Source organism: Ambystoma mexicanum, chromosome 10, assembly GCF_040938575.1.
Source record: "Ambystoma mexicanum isolate Mex_15411 chromosome 10, UKY_AmexF1_1, whole genome shotgun sequence".
NCBI lineage: Eukaryota > Metazoa > Chordata > Amphibia > Caudata > Ambystomatidae > Ambystoma > Ambystoma mexicanum.
The window spans coordinates 1,701,524,467-1,701,543,747 of record NC_090932.1 but is presented as its reverse complement, the minus strand read 5'-3'; the positions used below and the strand labels follow the sequence as shown (position 1 = coordinate 1,701,543,747).

The 19,281-nt window shown below is 45.2% G+C and overlaps 1 protein-coding gene and 1 long non-coding RNA gene across 4 annotated transcripts in view; one reads left to right on the top strand and one right to left on the bottom strand.

Moving 5' to 3' along the window:
• The window catches only part of LOC138492751 (transmembrane protein 132D-like), a 4,310,707-nt gene that overhangs the window by 4,074,320 nt on the left and 217,106 nt on the right, over window positions 1–19,281 (top strand). The gene's annotated exons all lie outside the window — the stretch shown is intronic.
• LOC138492752 (uncharacterized) overlaps window positions 1–19,281 on the bottom strand; it is a 50,263-nt gene that overhangs the window by 27,154 nt on the left and 3,828 nt on the right. Inside the window, exon 1 of one of the 3 annotated variants that reach the window (XR_011276258.1) lies at window positions 8,147–8,363. The exons of the other annotated variants lie outside the window; for them this stretch is intronic. This is a non-coding gene — a long non-coding RNA (uncharacterized lncRNA). Of the gene's footprint in view, window positions 1–8,146; window positions 8,364–19,281 lie in introns of those variants that run through there. 3 annotated transcript variants of the gene reach the window in all.

Here is a 19,281-nt window from a genome sequence, read left to right as displayed (position 1 = left end):
AGCTGAAGGGTATCGCCTGCCCTCAGCCCCTGCTTCTTAAACAGGCGAAGGAGGCCCACCTGTCGGGCTGCGCCTGTCTCCCGTGTATGATTGAGATGCCTGCTGGTTTAGAAGTGTGGAGACGAGTAGGCGTGTATGCACTCCCCATCCCACTACTCCTGCAGAGAAGTAGGCATTTCCTCACAATGGCCCACTCTGTTCAGCGATAAGCAGCGCTGCTCCTTTGCTCCAGACTGTATCGCCAGACACCTTTGGACTCTAAGCGCCCCACAAGTGTCCCCCTAATCCAGGGATGCTCCTGGGGCGGGGGTGGGGGGAGAGCTTGGGGCAATGGGGGTGTTTCTGTGTCACTGCCCTGCTTCCACGCCATCCTCTGGAGAGAGTAGGGCTCCAAAGCTAATGCCCCCACCCCGCTCCCCCCCCCCGTGGCTCCCAGAGTCTCCTCAGCTCATGGAGGTTTCATTGCTTGTTCCGCTCACGCCGGCGCCCCAAGTTCTGAGAGTAAACGCGACATTGCTTCCGGCTCCAATAACACGCACGTGTTACTCGCTGTAATTTTATGTTATTCATTTTACATTCAATCTGGAAAATGCTGAAGGCATTTAAAAAAGATATTAATGTTTTTTCATGTGCGAATAATAAAATGAGTTCATAACAGACACGAATCACAGTTTGATTTTGGCCGAAGGGCGCCTGTTTGGCAGGAATCGAAGTTCTTCCTGTGTAGGGGCCATTCATGGTAAGAGAGGGGATGGGGGGCGGGGTGTCTGTACCTTAAGAGAGAAATCTGAGTGCATTAAAGCACAACGTGTGTCTTCAACCCATCGCTGCATCCATTCATCGGCCCATCTGTCTGTCTCCCTGACTGTAAGACTTGCCACCTGTGCCTTTCACCTGCCCATCGCTTCCTCCAGCCATTCATGCACAATCCAGGGTACACTTGCCTGTATATTGGGATATCTGTCACCCCTTCTTCCATCCATGCCCTTCCCCCTATTGCCATCCTTCCACCCACCCCTCAGTCTGCCCATCCGTAAATCCACCTGTTTCCATATCTTCGTATCTCTTGTACACATTCTCCCACTCATCCGTTTCTCCCTATATCTATCTATCTATCTATCTATCTATCCATCTATCCATCCATCCATCCATCCATCCATCCATCATTCTGCCTATCCATAAGCCCATCTGTTTGCATAGCGTCAGATCTCTTCCACACATTCACCCACTCATCCTTTTCTCCCTTTTGCCATCCACCCACCCACCGACCCACCCATCCATCCATCCATCCATCAGTCTGCCCATCCATAAGCCCATCTGTTTGCATAGCGTCATATCTCTTGTACACATTCACTCACTCATCCTTTCTCCCTATTGCCATCCATCCAGAAGTATGTCTGACCGCTTATCTACATGTGTCTATCCTTCTAGTTCTGTCTGTCTGTCCAGATATCTTTCCATCTCTGCAGTGTGTCGTTATGTTTATCTGATTCCATCCATCCATCCATCCATCCAGCCACCTCTGTCCTTCTGTCTGTCCGTCTACCTCTTGATCTCCACCTCTGCTTCCACCCTTCCCGCTATGTGCATTTTTATCACCGAAAAACCGATATATGTGCCTTCACACCAGGCCACAAACCTGGGGGCAACTAAGACACGCATTTATTTATTTATTTTACATGTATATAGAAGGCGTCACACACCCTGGCGTCTCAGGGCGCCACGACCAACTAACACATAACATTCAAAAACCATTAATCAGAAATCACGGGAGAAGGAAGAGAAAGACGGACCACTCAGGGTTCCCATTGAAAAGAAAGGTTTTCAAAACATTTCAAACAAATCTAAGGGCCTCAAAAGAATGGTAAGGTTTTGAATTTACATCTCAACATTAAGGGAGTGTCTGACAGTGTAAGGGCGGGGCCTGAGCGGCACGGCCCAGCATGCATTACTCAGGGCCCAACATGGACAGCTTCTGATATTGTGTAGAGTCCTGCTGAGGTGCTGGGCTCGCGGTCTGGCTGTTCTTGATAAATAAGGTTTGAATTGACGAGTTCATCCTTTAAGGCAGACTGTGCTCACTGGAATGCACACAGGCTGTGCTCACTGGAATGCACACACTCTGGGATGCACACAGTTTGTGCTCACAGGGATGCACATAGGCTGTGCTCACTGGAATGCACACAGTCTGCGCTCACTAGAATGCACACAGTCTGTGCTCACTGGAATGCACACAGTCTGTACTCACTGGAATGCACACAGTCTGCGCTCACTAGAATGCACACAGTCTGTACTCACTGGAATGCACACAGACTGTGCTCACTGGAATGCACACAGTCTGCGCTCACTGGAATGCACACAGGTTGCGCTCACTGGAATGCACACAGTCTGCGCTCACTGGAATGCACAGAGTCTGCGCTCACTAGAATGCACAGAGTCTGCGCTCACTAGAATGCACACAGTCTGTGCTCACTGGAATGCACACAGTCTGTACTCACTGGAATGCACACAGTCTGCGCTCACTAGAATGCACACAGTCTGTACTCACTGGAATGCACACAGGCTGTGCTCACTGGAATGCACACAGGCTGTGCTCACTGGAATGCACACAGTCTGCGCTCACTGGAATGCACACAGGCTGCGCTCACTGGAATGCACACAGGCTGCACTCACTGGAATGCACACAGTCTGCACTCACTGGAATGCACACAGTCTGCACTCACTGGAATGCACACAGTCTGCGCTCATTGAAATGCACACAGTCTGCGCTCACTAGAATGCACACAGTCTGCGCTCACTGGAATGCACACAGTCTGCGCTCACTGGAATGCACACAGTCTGCGCTCACTGGAATGCACACAGTCTGCGCTCACTGGAATGCACACAGGCGGCGCTCACTGGAATGCACACAGGCTGCGCTCACTGGAATGCACACAGTCTGTGCTCACTGGAATGCACACAGTCTGCGCTCATTGAAATGCACACAGTCTGCGCTGTGCTCATTGAAATGCACACAGTCTGCGCTCACTGGAATGCACACAGTCTGCGCTCATTGAAATGCACACAGTCTGCGCTCACTAGAATGCACACAGTCTGCGCTCACTGGAATGCACACAGTCTGCGCTCATTGAAATGCACACAGTCTGCGCTCACTAGAATGCACACAGTCTGTGCTCACTGGAATGCACGCAGTCTGTACTCACTGGAATGCACACAGTCTGTACTCACTGGAATGCACACAGACTGTGCTCACTGGAATGCACACAGTCTGTGCTCACTGGAATGCACACAGTCTGTACTCACTGGAATGCACACAGACTGTGCTCACTGGAATTCAAACACTTTGTGCGTTCACCAAAGCACAGTGTACTCAGGAGACCCCCGGCCGGCCCAAAGAGCCGAGGTTTGTTCCGAAGTACTTTAAGACGAGATAGCTGCACATTGAGATGGATAGGGGTGCAGATTTATTACTCCAACACCCATCAATAAGGACAACTCAATGGTTTGGCAAAGGGAGTCCGTTTAATGACAAGTACAAAAAACGGGAAGTCATAGAAATCAGCAGTGATGCAATAGTCTATCTGGCTTCAACTCCAATGAACTTCATACAAACAGTGACATTTGTACTCAAAACTTGTCATAATTGACGTGTTACACTTAAAAGTTAACATGCAATTCTATTGGCTAGGAAAAGGTAACTTTAATATAGGTACTATATCTGTGTATGGTAAAGGAGTGAGGGGATTGGGTAAGTACTGTCAGGTGGGCCTCTAAGCCCTTCCTTCAAAAATGACTCATGTAGACATCACTAAAAGTATGACGTCCCATTGGTTCTACTAACTATAGGACCCTAGATTATTTGGTCCATTGTGATTGGGTTGGCACCAACCCCATGCATAACTTTCCACTTCACTTAGCAGCACGCAGAATGGTCAGCCCCCTCAGATACCCGGCCTTCCTCCAATTAAGGTTACAATCAATCATCACTTCAACAACTATGTGTCAATTATGTTACCGTGGTTGGCCTCGAAACTGCATCTTCTGTCTGGAAAAGTTCTGATATCTCTTCCTGGGCGGATGCCAAGCATAGGTGTGAACTCGTGCTTCTCCTCGCTCGCATGGGCACGTGATGCAGATACCGTGAATTTGCCTAGTTTCTCTCGATTTGTGCATTTAATTCTTATTCGGCTTACCACCTGCCTACGCTTCCTTATCTTGACCTTTCAAAGACAGGATATTCTGTTGTTAAATTTCAGTTAGATGTAGCTACTGTTTGTTCCTTCTATTGGTATGACCTTGGCTCTCCTGGCACGAGTTGCATCTGCTGAGTTTCGATTCAGCCGTCTCTTCTCATTTTGCTAGAATACGAATCTTGTCTTGTTTGGCCTCTAGTAACCTGAGTTGATTCTGCTTTTCGTGCAAAGTGGAATCACACTTATAATAATGTGCTTCATTTTGAGGTAGAGTATGTATAATGGCGCTTGCTGCGCTATTCTTCTAATTAGCATAGCAAGCTGCACTGTTTTCTTAGCTTTCTTGCGGTTCCAAGCATATGTAAAGGCATAAACTGATCAACTGTATTGATTTTGCTTACAATTTAACTCTCTTACGCTTTGATAGCTTTCTATCACTTTAAGCTCACAATCTCTTTGCTAAGGGCGTTTCGTCTCTTTGTGTCATTCTTGGTTTGTCATTTGTTCTATCTGTGAGTCCGTACGGACTCTCGTGACGTCACCATTCATCTTCCATTAAGGCCTTTTTGGTGTCTTTCAGGATGGTACTTTGGCAATCTTCATTTTGTCTCATTTGTTGGTAGGGTTTTCTCAATGGATACCTTACTGTCCATGGTTGTCTGGGTTTGGTACTTCAATAGGTGTTGCTCTTCTGATAGGCACTGAGCAGAGCCCTACTGTGGCTCTCTGCTAGTTTATTTGCTCATCATACGTCACCTATTTTGGTATGAACGTTCCTGGTACTTCGAAATGGGCAATGGGAGTGCAGGCTTTATTTGGGACCTCCTCTACAACAACCTAGGGAGCACGTCCACCCTTGTTTCTGGAATACAATAATCACGAGAAATAAACAAACATTAAATGCATGTGGATGAGTTGACCACCGTGATGGGTCATAAGTTATCTCGGTGTGCAAAGGGCTTGTTACAGAGGTATGTATGCATATGCCACATCACATATATAAACTTTAGGGATAGTAATCCCTAGTGTGCTGCTGAACAGGGTACCTGCACCAGAAAACTAACATGGCATCAGGATGGAGCCAGGCAAGCGCTTGGTCCTAGTCAGCCAAATTAGAGAACGTGGAGTCATATTGGGAAGACACACATTCCGACTGACCTTTTGCCATACCTCTATATCAATATACACTATGATACCTCTATATCAATATACACTATCATAACCCTATATCAATATTCACTATCATTGTGTTATGTAAATGCCCAATAAGCATTCATGTGAATGCCTAATATATGTGTGTTATGTTGTAGTTCATTTATGCTGTATGTGTTTCTGTTTATCCATTGGTGAGCATATGAGGTCAGACCATTCTAGAGCATAGAACCTCCAGTATTTATTGTTGCTCAAGTGTTGTCAGTTGAGTTTCGGTTGTTGTGATGGTTCGGGGTCTTTGATACATGTCTTCATGCGATTTAATAAACCACTTGAGAAACTTACCTGCCGTGGTTACTGACGCAACATTGGCGATGAGGATGGGATGTGAGAAGTGAGTCCTGCCATTCCGGACTCGAACTGCTGCGGCATCAAGACCCCCAACCTGCAGGCCAGGAGAGGACGGCGTCCACCTGTACAGCTGCCGGTCTTGGAGTTGCTCCGGTCCCAGCAACAGTGGCAGCGGATCGGCTGTGTGCCCAGCAGATCCCGGCCTGACTCACACGGCAGCGGTTTGACTCTGCGCGAGCCCGCCGTCTGGAGCATCAACTGTTCGGCATCGGAGACGCAGTGTTGGTGTGAGGACGGCAACACTGCATCTGTCCTCCCTCACCCAGCTGTTTGCTGGGAGCAGTTCCGGAGACTGCGCTTATCCCGGTGGCGAGGAGGGCGCCATTGGCCAAAAAGGGCCCTCCCCTTGAGCACCGAACGAGTGTGCTGCGTGACGTGGCGGACTCTCATCACATGATCTTGTCACAAGTGGTGACAGAGTCAGGCAAAAGCTATGGAAGCGACAGCGGAGTCTGGCAAACGCAAAGCTGCGTTGTAGGTCGAGACACACTATTGCCTCGTGTGTCTTCCAGAGTTGAATCGCACCTGAGGAAGGGTGTACTACTTACACACCAACCTGCCTAGGACCCAATTGGGAGGGCGGCGCCGGCATGTACGGCTATTGAGGATCGCAGGAGAGACTGAGCGAAGCGGCGTTGTGTGCTGTACAGACCTCATTGTTGCCGTATAGAGCAGAATGGTGTATGGCAACAACCTCATTGTTCTGTAGTTGGTGAGCTGCATTGTCCTCTATATTGCTGTGTAAAGCAGGGTAGTGTGATGCGATAACTTTATTCTTCCGGAATTTAACGCTCGCAGAGAAAAGAGATTGGGATTGCATAGTAAGTGTTTTGGATGACTGTCTCTGTGCAACATCTTCTGCATAAATAAAAGAGTTTGTGTGAATCAGGCAGATTCACCAGCAATACCACGCTCATCTCCTGAGCAAAAAACATGGCATTTTCTGGAGTTCCTGGTCCGCAAGTATTTATGCCCACACCAGGCCCACCCAGGATTAAGTGGGCCCCCTGGAAAAAGGGATTCTTACATTATGTGAAAGCCACGTGTGGGAATGGGATGTCTGTAGAACGCAAAGTAGCAATGTTGATGCACTTTCTGGGCTATGAGGGTCAGAGGATATATGATACCCTCCCTGACGTTGCAGAACTGGATTTGGAAGGCGGAGTGAACGATTTTGATGAGGCACTAGCTAAGATGGATAAACACTTTGAATCGAAAATAAGCACGGTGCTTGAACGGTACCACTTTGGCATGAGGTACCAACATGAAGGGGAATCTGTAGGATTGTGTTACAGCCCTGAGACACCTGTCATTAAATTGTAAATTTGGCGGGGGGTTCGACGAACACATAAGGGATCAATTTATGCTCCACTGTTCCAATGACAAAATTTGTGAGGAGGTTTGGTTAAAAGACGATCCCAATTTGGAAGAAGTTATAAGTATAGTGTCGGGGATATAGTATTTTACATTTGTATATTTTCTTCTGTCTTTCTTTCTTTATACAACACCCTTACGGCCCCCTGCGGCCGAGGCGCACGTAGCCCCCTGCGGCTGCGTACCCCTTATGACGTTCTTATACAGTCGTCCTATTTTCACGTGCTCCTCCCCCTTCTACACTTGCCGTGGCCGGCGTTCTCCGTGCGCAGCCACGTTCCCCGTTTCGCCTTTCCCCGATCAACTCATTTACCGTTTATCTCCGTTTCCACTCCCTTACCACACTTCTCTTCCCCACCACTCTCAAAACGAAGATGCCTTGTGCTCGCGATATCCTATGAAAGCCCTACTGGTGACGTCACCGATCTCTTCGAGCTACTGGTAAGTTCTTCATATATTCTTTAAGTTCAAAATACACTTGCAATCTACCCCCGTTAACCTTACAGCTGTCTTCCTGTCACTCCTGGAACAAGGTAATCAAATCAATAATATAATCGGACTGCGCACGCTGCGTCGCCTCGCGTGTGATACGCCCCTCGACAGGAGGGCTTAACCAGCCAATTATCTTCCGTATTGGGCAACTAACTAGCTACCGCCTACAGGGAAACGTCATCTACCTATCGAGTTTCTTGCTCGAACAATAGGGATCCTCATCTACTCATTGATCAATAAATGCCAAATCGTAGGAAACCACACACACCCACCCTTGCACGTAGTCGCGACCTAGGCCAATCAGTTTCTACGAGCGGCCGCACGTGATGTTTTCGTGCTCCGCCCCCCTCTCTCGCGTAACGTAGCCGACTGCTCTCGCACTTGTTCGGCTACCATTCATTCCATTGCCAACACTAAATTGTCAAACCTTCGCTGCGCACCTGTGCAACACCTCCCCCTCCCGCATTTAATTCCTCCCCCCTCCCTCACAATTTCACATTGCTTGTTGTGCGTGGCATGCTCACCAAGTTCTCTTGATGCGGGGCCGCTCGACTGCGTGCACCCCTCCAAGCGGCTCGTCACCTCCCCTCGTCTGGACCACGTCTGGACACTCGCCAACCGCGGGCGGGATACTTCTCAACCGGCTCCCGAGGGCCAATATTCGGATTGCGCTGTCCGGTCTTCTCGCAGCTCCGCGATGGTCCTGTAGTCCTCAGAAGGGGGCAACGGCAGAGGGGGCCGCGCCGCTGGGCCTCCTCACAACGGGAGTGCCTGGAAAAAGTAAAAATAAAAAGGTGGATCTTAAACAGATCTCAGCAGTGCCTCCAACTTGTCGGGGGGGAAATTCTGCCGGGGTCGGCCGGGCCGTCCGCAGACCTCCGGGCAGGGAGGCCCCAACTCCTCCCGTATATCCCAGATGAGATAGAGTATGAGACACACGCAAGAAGCAAGGTGACTCTGCTGTTTATTAGACAAAAACGGCAGGGATGGGTCAAGGATCGTACGCGTCCGTCCTGACACACACACAATCGTGGGGCTCGCAGGCCCTTTTTACCTTAGTATGACGCGCTACTTGCGTCACCTTGGAAAGTTAGCAAAAAACCTATCGCCACTCTTAATTGGTTGCTCGAGTGGTAGGGTTAGTATAGCATACGTATAGAGAACAATATTAGTGGACAAGGGTTAGTCAGGTGATATATCTGGGTTGTCCCTACAATTAGATACATGAGAATTGTTACATGAAGACCCCTGATGATTGGTTAATGTTAATGGCGTCAGTGATAAGAGCCTCATATTCTAATTGGTGCGCCCGCGAGCTTCCCAGCTTGGGACCATCGCTGTTCCCAGCTCTCGGTGTACCTGTCAGTTGCAACAATGTTTCACTATGAGTACGTGCAGACAATGTGAGGACTTATTCATGAGCTGGAAGGCCGACTACTCCCACTGTCGCAGATGTCCATTGAGCCTTTTAATTGTATCTGCCTGTGTCTTGTAACGAGGGATCCAGACGCCTTCTTCCTCCTGGGCTTGGCATCCTGTCAGGTTCGGCTTGGTCACGTGAGGTGGGACCGTGTTTGAGGCAGAATTCTGCACAATTAATATTGTTTTTCCACTGTGTGCCTGGTTTAATTTGCAGGTGTGATTTTATCGTTGGTGTGCGGCGTGCGAGGTTGCAACATCGTGCCCTTGATGGTCTGCTTTCGGAATGTGGGTTTGCAACATTGCGACCTTGGCTGTTTGCTTTCGCCGGGCTCATTATGCAGGATCAGCAACCTGACTCTTGTTCTTTTAACGTCCATGGAAGCTCTTGTTTGCGGCCTACTTAGGCCTGGTGTATAGATAGAACCGTTTGGTGCACAGGCGCTTTAGGTTATAGTATCATATTGTATTATGACCAGTATCGTGTCTTCGTTATATTTATCATTATGGCACCTGGGTTTAGGAGTAGCGTAAGCAAGCTCTTTAGATGAGTTCATGATGCGTCTTGCGTTTCTGCATTTTGAGAGCCTATGTGGAAAATAATAAAGATGCACGTCCGTGAGTATGTCTGTCGCCTACGTCATAGCACTGAGTATATTCTTCGTATAGATTGGTGCGGAAGTGTCCAGTGTGTACATTTGCACAGGTGTGCTGACCGTTGGCTAGGTCGTCATGGCATCTCTAATGACGTGTAGGTTTTAGTCTAGTTGATCCGTGCCGCAGGTGTCGGCATGGGCAGGGCGGGCTGCTGGGCAGGCAGATGGACACATCCGTATGTTCCTGTACCAGGGTATTTGGTCGTCTGGTAGATGGGCAAACTCTTCTCGTGGCGGGTGCCTGGGCCGTGATCCTTTAGGCCAAGCGCGAGAGGGGAAGGACGGGAGCCTGTTTTTCCATTCTCCCACTTCAATAGCGAAAAGAATTGAACATACTTTGCAGTGTGTAGCCAAGTTGTCTGTTAAAGAGAACAATACATCCCAGGCCACTGAGGTCTTGAGGGTAGGAGATAAAAGGAAAGATAATGTAAAGGAGAAAAAAAGACAGAAAGTCAGGCCCACCAAGCGCTATGAGGCTAATCAGAGCAAAAGCGGAGGGAGTGAGCTGGGAAACAAACGTCTCCAAAAGGGATAGCATGCAAGGAAATGTAAAAAGGGATGATAATTTGTGTTTTCGATGTGGTAGTGCACGTCATCTGTCAACGTCTCCTATTTGTCCCGGAAGACGTGCTAATTGTAGTATTTGTAAGAAGTAGGGGCATTTTGAAAACTGTTATAAGAATTATAGGAAAGGGAACATTATTAGTGGATGAGGGCGATGTTATGTCATCAGAGGAAGGTGATATGTCGAGAATTAAATTCTTACGGTACATATGGTACGTTGTACTGGAGCCGATGAATGCGAACACCCCTCCGCTTGGGTAGAAGTGAATGATCATCAAGTGAAAATGTTGGCAGACTCGTGTTCAAAAATCATGTTGATGTCCAGGGTGGATTATGAAAACATAATTGGTGGGTGTGTCAAAGATTTAATTCCTTCAGACAAGAACCCTGGTGGGTACAATGGAAGCAAAATAGAAGTCCTAGGGTGTTGTGATGCACAATTCAAATTTAAGTGTAGGATGACGTATGGAAAAATGTATGTTACTAAGAAAGGTGAAACCTTGCTTGGGGGTGGAGGGAGCAGAGGGGACTGTGCATTAAACTAAATCCCAATAGTGAGGAGCAAGTTCTTAATGTAGCCAACTCACCAAGATTAGATAAAAACACCTGTAGTGGTCATGATGTGATTCTGAAGTATCCAGAAGTTTTCAATAAGGGTGTAGGATGTCTCAAAGGGATGGTGCACAAGATTGTTGTGAAAGAAGGAAGTGTGCCAGTTGCTGCTAAACTCAGACCTTTGCCGTTGTCAATGCGCAATGCAGTATGTGAGGAGCTTGTGAAGTTAGAAAAAGCAGGGATTATTGAGCCTCCTAAAGCTGTAGAGTGGATCTCCCCAGTAGTAGTGGTGAAAAAAGGAAATGGTGATCTAAGAGTCTGTGTCGATTTGAGGGAACTCAATCGATTCGTAGTAGCTGATCGACACCCACTTCCCAATATGGGAGAACTTTTGAGTCGTATTGGTAATGCAAAATTCTTCGCAAAACTAGATATGGCAAGTGCCTATCATCAGATCAATCTAGATGTTGAGTCTCGGAAACTAACGGCTTTTATTACGTATGATGGGATATATCAATTTCGCCGCATGCTATTTGGTTTAATATCGGCGTCCTCTGTGTTTCAAAAAGTCATGGACAAGTTGTTGAGAGATGTGAGAGGTGTATGGTGTTTTCAAGATGACGTACTTGTATGTGGCAAGAGTGAAGAAGAATTGAAAGAAAGAGTTGAAGCAGTGTTGGAAATCTTCAGAGGAAGAGGGATAAAGTTGCAAGGGGAGAGATGTGTCTTTGCGACTCGAGTAGTGGAATACTTGGGTCATGAGATATCAGAGGAAGGACTGAGACCGAAAAGAGATTTGGAGGATGGTATTATAAAAATGCAATCACCAAAGAATAAAGCGGAATTGAGATTGTTTTGGGAATGATTGAATTTTACCATTGCTTTGTGGAAAACTATGACGATAGTGTGACCAGATTAAGGGCATTGGTAGGGAAAGGTGTAGAGTTTGAATGGGACAAGGAGTGGAGAGAGAATTCGATGAAGTTAAAAGGAAAATTGACATGGCGAAACCTTTGGCTACACAAGGAGGAAGACTATCCTTTCTGTTGATGCCAGCGATATGGGCATAGGGGTGGTAATGTCACAACCAGGAGTAGATGGTACTGAAGCTATCGTGATCCATGCCTCTCGCATGTTGAAAGGTGCAGAGCTTAATTATTTGGTTCAAGAAAAAGAAGCTCTGGCATGTCATCGGGGCATAGAAAAGCTTTAAAACTTTGTATGGGGTCAGGAATTTATACTAAGAACTGACCATAAGCTGCTTAAGGCAATATTTGAAAGCAAGGGTCTTGATAAGGTGTCGAGGAGAGTTGCCTGCTGGGTAACTAGGCTACAATGCCACAATTTCACCATAGAGGTTGTATCAGGCAAAGAGAATGTGCAGGCTGTTCATGCTTCTAGGGTAAGAATAGAGGAAACCAAAGCTGATGAAAGCGACAAAGTTGTTGAAGTCAGAAATATGGTTTTTGCCACAGTGGAAGGGGTCATGCAAAAAGAAGAATGGATTCATGTGCTAGAGTCAGATGAAATGTGGAAACGCATAACGAGTTTTGTCAAAGACGAATGGCCAGAGAAGAGGCTACTGTCTGGTGATGAAAGATCACTGTGGCAAGTGAGGTTTGAGTGGTTGGTGAAGGATGGGTTGTTATATCGGTGGGACAAGTTGATTGTTCCTGGATGCTTAAGGGAAAGATTAATAAGAACTGCACATCAAGGCCATGTGGGTGTATACAAGACCAAAGAAATAATAAAAGCTGACTACTGGTGGCCAGGTCTTGATCGTGAAATTGAGAGAGTAGTTGGAGCATGTGCCGATTGCATCAAATCGGGAAAAAATTTGACAGCTGTGTCTCAGCCGGTGGGAAAAGTACATGCACCTAAGGGAGTGTGGCAAGTGTTAGCGATGGACGTTTTGAGCCCGGTTGACATGGGTATGGGCAGGGGGAGGTTTGTTCTTGCCCTGGTAGACACATTTTCAAGGTGGACAGAGATCAAAGTCCTGAGAGAAGTAACATGTCAACACGTTGTAGGATTTTGGGAAGGTATATTTGAAAGGGAAGGGCTGCCTAGGAGTGTACTTACGGACAATGGTCTGCAATTTACGGGGAAATGTTTCAAGAATACCTGAGCAAGTGTGGAATAAAGCACAAAAAGACTGCACTTTATTATCCACAAGGGAATGGTATGATTGAAAGAGTTAATCTGTGCATCATGAAAGGAATCAGAGGGGCGAATGCATGTGGCATGGACAGGAAAGTGGCGGTTAAAGAACGGTTGTATGCTTTGCGAATGGCGCCTTGTGTTGAAACGGGTGTTAGTCCCTTTGAACTTATGAGAAGTCGAAAGGGTAACACCTTATTATCACCTGCGTGGCTAGGTAGAGCACGAGGGACTGATATTGTGGTAGATGATGTGAGAAAAAGGATGGATGCCCGCAAAGACAAATGGGTGAAGAAAATAAATGAGAAGTATCCCAGAAAAAGTACTATGGTTGAAGTAGGGGATCTTGTTAGGATAAGGAGTGCTCTGATTCCTAAGAAAGGTGATCCTCTTTATTCTGACCCAGTTAGAGTTGTCCTAGTTTTTCATAATGCTGTGAGATTAGAAAGCGGGCACGTGTGGAATCTATGTAGAGTTGCAAAATTAAAGTAGTGAAGTGAATATGTTATAACTGATGTACATATCTTATGTGTTGCTCCATATGTTCCTGCTGAACTAGAAACCTGAGAACCAATGACTAGATATTTTGTTTTAGATAAGGGAGGGGTGTGTGTTATGTACATTTCCAATAAGCATTCATTTGAATGCCTAATATATGTGTGTTATGTTGTAGTTTATTTATGCTGTATGTGTTTCTGTTTATCCATTGGTGAGCATATGAGGTCAGACCATTCTAGAGCATAGAACCTCCAGTATTTGTTGTTGCTCAAGTGTTGTCAGTTGAGTTTGGGTTGTTGTGATGGTTGGGGGTCTTTGATACATGTCTTCATGCGATTTAATAAACCACTTGAGAAACTTACCTGGTGTGGTTACTGACGCAACACATACCTCTATATCAATATACACTATCATAATTCTATGTTAATATACAGTATTGTAGAGAAGGAGCTATGTACCCCCACAACAATCGCCTCGCCCGTCTTACCTATATGTTGGGAACCAGAGTGTGAGACATGTGCGGTACCAGTGAAAATACCGATACCAAGGAGAATCCTGGAAGCAAGGTTCCCATTGAGAAAACCATACCTGCATACAAGAAAGTATGATGGCTGTTTGAATGAAATCCTGGAAGAAGCAGAGCAAATGAATGGCCAAAATAAATGCTGATGTCACACAGAATCAAAACTGACGTACATAGAAGAGATGCAGACTAAAGAATGTTAATATTCTATAAGGCATCAGAAAGGATCGAAGATAAGTGGCATCTTGGGATCAAGAGGAAGAGACTTATGCTACAAAATGGATAACGATTTCAAGTCAGTTTACACATGCACAGATGCAAAGAAACGCAAGCAGACAAAGTCTTCTTGAGGCTAGCTTAATAGATTGCGGCATGTGCCAAAATAAACATAAATGAGTAAAGATTGGATTATTCCACTACAAACTATAGCAGAGCTGAGCTAAAAAAGGAAGGCCTCTTTTCCAGTGTGTCGCAGTGAGAAAACAAATGAATTACAAAGTGAATCTCAGAAAGGCGAGACTGGATGAGCCAAGAAGCCAAGGTCTTATCAGGCTGGAGTGAGCAGACATTGGATACAAATCATGTGAAAGAATGAAACTCCTGTTCAGGAGGCATGAACATAACAAGGAAGACATCAGAGGTTTAGTAGAAAATAGTATTTTAAATACACGAGAGGCTCGATTTTGTGGTCCTCAGTCACGTGATGAATGAAGTTGGATGGACATGATGGCCACACCTACGCATGAGGGCAGAGCGGGCCTTCACTCCCCTAAATTCCCCAGAGCTAAGAACACTCCCAAGGACAAGTTCAAAGTCTTAATTGACAGCAGACCACTGAAGTGATGATGGATGAATATGCTAATTGTTGGGAAGCTATGATTAAGACCAGCTAACCAGCACCTGGGAGCTCAGCCTGTGCGCTGCTATCATAGGAGGAACAGTACTGACAGAGGTTAGAGTGCCAACCAACGGTAGGGGACTGCATGATCAAGGGTCCTATAGTTTGCATAACCAATAGAGCATTGTGAATTTAGTGATGTTCATAGTGACCTGTTTATGGGGAGGGCTTAGTTGCTCCACCTGATGTTAAGAAACAATTCACTTTCTTTCACTGCCTAAACGAGTATGGATTGTATACTTAGATATTTTATTAGACCCAATCACACTAGTCAATAGGTTCTGGTAGTATGCCACGTAGGATGACGTTAGTAATATGTTGGTTAACGTCACCTATGATAATTTATTTGCTATAAAAGAACGTTTTTTTTCTAGATGTATTGAGAGTTCTTACGCTGCGACATCCGTTGATGTCCGTTGTACTCCCTGTTTTAGATAACTGATATTAAAAAAGTTAGCCTTTTGCCAACTACCTGAGTCATTTTGATTACTGATGTTTGAATAATTTCTGCATCCCCATCCATCTCACGGGTATTGCTATCTCATCTTAAAGGGCTGGTAGCTCCAGTTCAGTATCAGACCTCTATATCAATATACAGTATCATACCTCTCTATCAATATACGCTATCATAACTCTATATCAATATACAATAGCATACCTCTAAATCAATATACACTATCATAACTCTAAATCAATATACAGTATCATGCCACTATCTCAATATACAGTATCATACCTCTATATCAATATACAATATCATAACTCTATATCAATATACAGTATCATGCCACTATCTCAATATACAGTATCATACCTCTATCTCAATATACACTATCATAACTCTAAATCAATATACAGTATCATACCTCTATCTCAATATACACTATCATAACTCTAAATCAATATACAGTATCATACCTCTATCTCAATATACAGTATCATACCTCTATATCAATATACACTATCATAACTCTAAATCAATATACAGTATCATACCTCTATCTCAATATACACTATCATAACTCTAAATCAATATACAGTATCATACCTCTATCTCAATATACAGTATCATACCTCTATATCAATATACACTATCATAACTCTATATCAATATATAGTATCATGCCACTATATCAATATACACTATCATAACTCTATATCAATATACAGTATAATACCTCTTTTTCATTTTACTCTATCATTTGTATTTGTATTTGTATTTTGTTTATTTGTATTGCGCACCTGGCCCGGAGGCATCTGGGCGCATCACTTAGGGAAACGTATCAAGGGTGGTAAATACAGTAACGCAAAATTAACCGATTGGCAGATACAGTGGTGAAAAAGACAAATATACATATATACAGCAAGGCAGTGAATCCAAATTGGCGGGCATATATACACAGGAGTCACAGTTACTTGTGTGATGTAGAGTGTTTGCAAGATGAGGGATCAAAGTAGAGCAAATTACATACTGGCTGTGATGAGGTCCTGCTCAGTGAGCCATAATGTGGCCTTTTTCTTAAAAGCCAGGTAAGATGGTTTGTCTCTCAATGTGGCTGGTAATATGCTCCAGAGTTTGGCGGCGAGGACAGGGAAGCTAGTTTCCCCTACTTTCTGGAGCTTGAATCTCGGTATAACAAGTAAGTGGTTGTGCGCTGATCTTAACGGTCTATTTAGTGTGTAGGTGGTGAAGTGGTTGGCAAGATAGATAGGTGCCTGGTTAATTCTGGATTTGTAGGTAAGTGCAAGAGTCTTGAGTGATATTCTAGAAGCAATAGGAAGCCACTGTAAACTGCGTTTTGTGTCAGATATGCGCAATTTCCTAGGGCTATTGAGGGCATTATTCTGGGTGACTTGGAGCTTGTTGATGTTACTTTGGCTAGTGCCGAGATATAAGGCATTACAATAATCAATTTTCGCCATAACCAAGGTTCTAGTGAGGGTAGTGCAGGTAGAAGCTGTTAAGAAGGGTCTACATGCTGTTATAAGCTTACAGGTGTAAGCCGAAGCCGAGACAATAGCATTAGTTTGTCGTGTAAGTGACAGCGAGGAGTCCAGATAGATACTGAGTGTTTTTGTGTCCTTGGAGACATTGATAATGTTTCCGTCAATGGTGAAAGATTTGAAGGTGGGATCCCGTTTACTGAGTCTAGTGTGAGAACCTAGGATGAGTATCTCGATTTTCTCCTCATTTAGGCAGAGTCCATGATGAGCCATCCAGGCCTGGATGATCAAGTAGACATCATTGAGTGCTTTGGAGTCGAGAGCATGGTTACCAGTAATGGGGATGAGTATCTGGGTGTCGTCATTATAATTAGTGTATGAGACACCCAGATAGTCGAGAATGTCAAAAAGGTGCCTAGTAAATACATTATAAAGTGTTGGGAAAACACATGAGCCATGAGGGACTCTGCATAAAACTGGTGCGATTTCGGCTGATGCAGTCGTTGAGAAGACCTGCATTGTTCTGTTGGCTACGAAAGATCTGATCCATGAGGTAGCATCATCCGAGAAGTGGGCAGCTGTTTTGCAGTGTTGACACAGGATTTGGTGATTGAAGTAGCGCTAGTTTGCCTTTATCTTTTAAGTCTTCAATTTGTGTTGTGAGGTCAATAAGGGCAGTTTCGGTTCCGTATCTAGGGCAGAAGCCAGATTTCCTGAGGCCAAGAAGATTGTTTGATTCAAGGTAAGCCTGAACTTGAAGATAGGCTGCCCTGTCCAAGATTTTTAGGAGGAAGTGTACCGTAGTAATAGGTCTATAATTGGCTGATTACTAGGATCCAGGGTGGGTTTTTTAATTAGAGGTATCACCCAGGCATCCTTGAGGTTGTCAGGTACACTCGCCAATTTAAAAGAGGTGTTTATGAAGCTAGTGATGAATGGGGCAAGTTTGTGGGCAGAATCTTTAATGATAGGTGCTGGACAGGAGTCAACTTGACAATTGGAAGGCTTGAGTTTTTGATGATATTTTCTACTTCCAATATAGAGAGGGGCGAGAAGCTGAAGGGTTTGGCCGGGCGTGTTGTGGTGGTGCTGAATGCAAGATTAAATGCAGGATGGATCAGGGGTGATGCTGTATTTTTTTTAATTATTTTTTTTTTTTAGGGATGCAACTTTATCAAGGAGGGCTTTCTGGATGTTGGGGCACCAGGATGAATCTGGGGTGCACTGGTCTAAAGGAGCTGTGGGTGACTCAAGTTCTTCAAGAATCTTAAGGAGCTCTTTAGTATTAGATTCGGCTAACAGGATACGATTATTGTAGGCATCTTTTTTGGGAAGGAGTATAGCATCTTTATAAATGGATGATGCAGTGATTAGGGAGTTTTTATTAGCGTCAGATGCAGTGCTTTTCCAGTGTGGCTCCACATTTCTTTTGGCTTTGCAAGAATCTCTAAGGTGAGGTGTAAACCACGAAATAATATGATGACGTGGTTTAGGTTTGCGCAATTTTAGTAGTGCAATGGTGATTAAGGCTTTTAAGATGGTACATTTATAGGTGTCGACAAGGACTGTAGGGTCTGAGTCAAGTGATGCCGACTTATTGAGAAGGGGGAGATTAAAGGGAGTAATTTCTCCTTAGTAATGTCCTTCTTGTTGCGAGTGGGGATAGCGGGTGCTATGTTGGTTTTGGTGCCTAACGCGGGGGACACTTTGATGGTGAAGATTATTTTATGGTGGTCAGACCATAGGCATGGTGTTACAGCCAATAGGTTAATTGTGCAATTCAAATCAGTTAACCAATTGAGGCTTCTACCCTTTATGTGGGTAGGTTCCTGAATGTGATGGGTAAATCCAAGATCCATTAAGGATTTGGATAAGTCAAGGGCGATGGTATCATTTGGATCATGGAGACCGAGGTTGAGGTCGCCAAGTGATATGATTTGTGAGTTAGGATTTGTGTTGCCAGCAAGGATCGTAGATAGATCCTCAGTGAAGGACAATATGGGTCCTGGAGGCCTATAGATGAGGTGTGTTGTGGCTGTGTGATGGTGTGAGATAGCTAGTTTGACTGTTAGCAGTTCCGCAGAAGGCATTTGCGAATATGGGGTGGGTCTAAGTCCAAGGGAGCTTTTGAAAATAATATCAATACCTCCACCTTTAGATTGATTATTATTCCTATCACATCTGATAATGGCATAATTGTCTGGTATAGCCAAGGAAAGTGCGATGCCAGATGCAGCATGAAAATTAACAAGGGGGGTCCTGGGAGTCCCTCTGCCAGACATTAGTCCTGGTTACGAGAGACTTACCTAGAGTCTTTAGCTCACTATCTTTCACAGAGAAGAAATATCCCAAACATATCAGTCTTTGTCCTGCCCTGGGGCAGTCCAGCACCGAAATGCTAGGCAGGACAAAGACTGATATGTGTAGGATATTTCTCCTCTG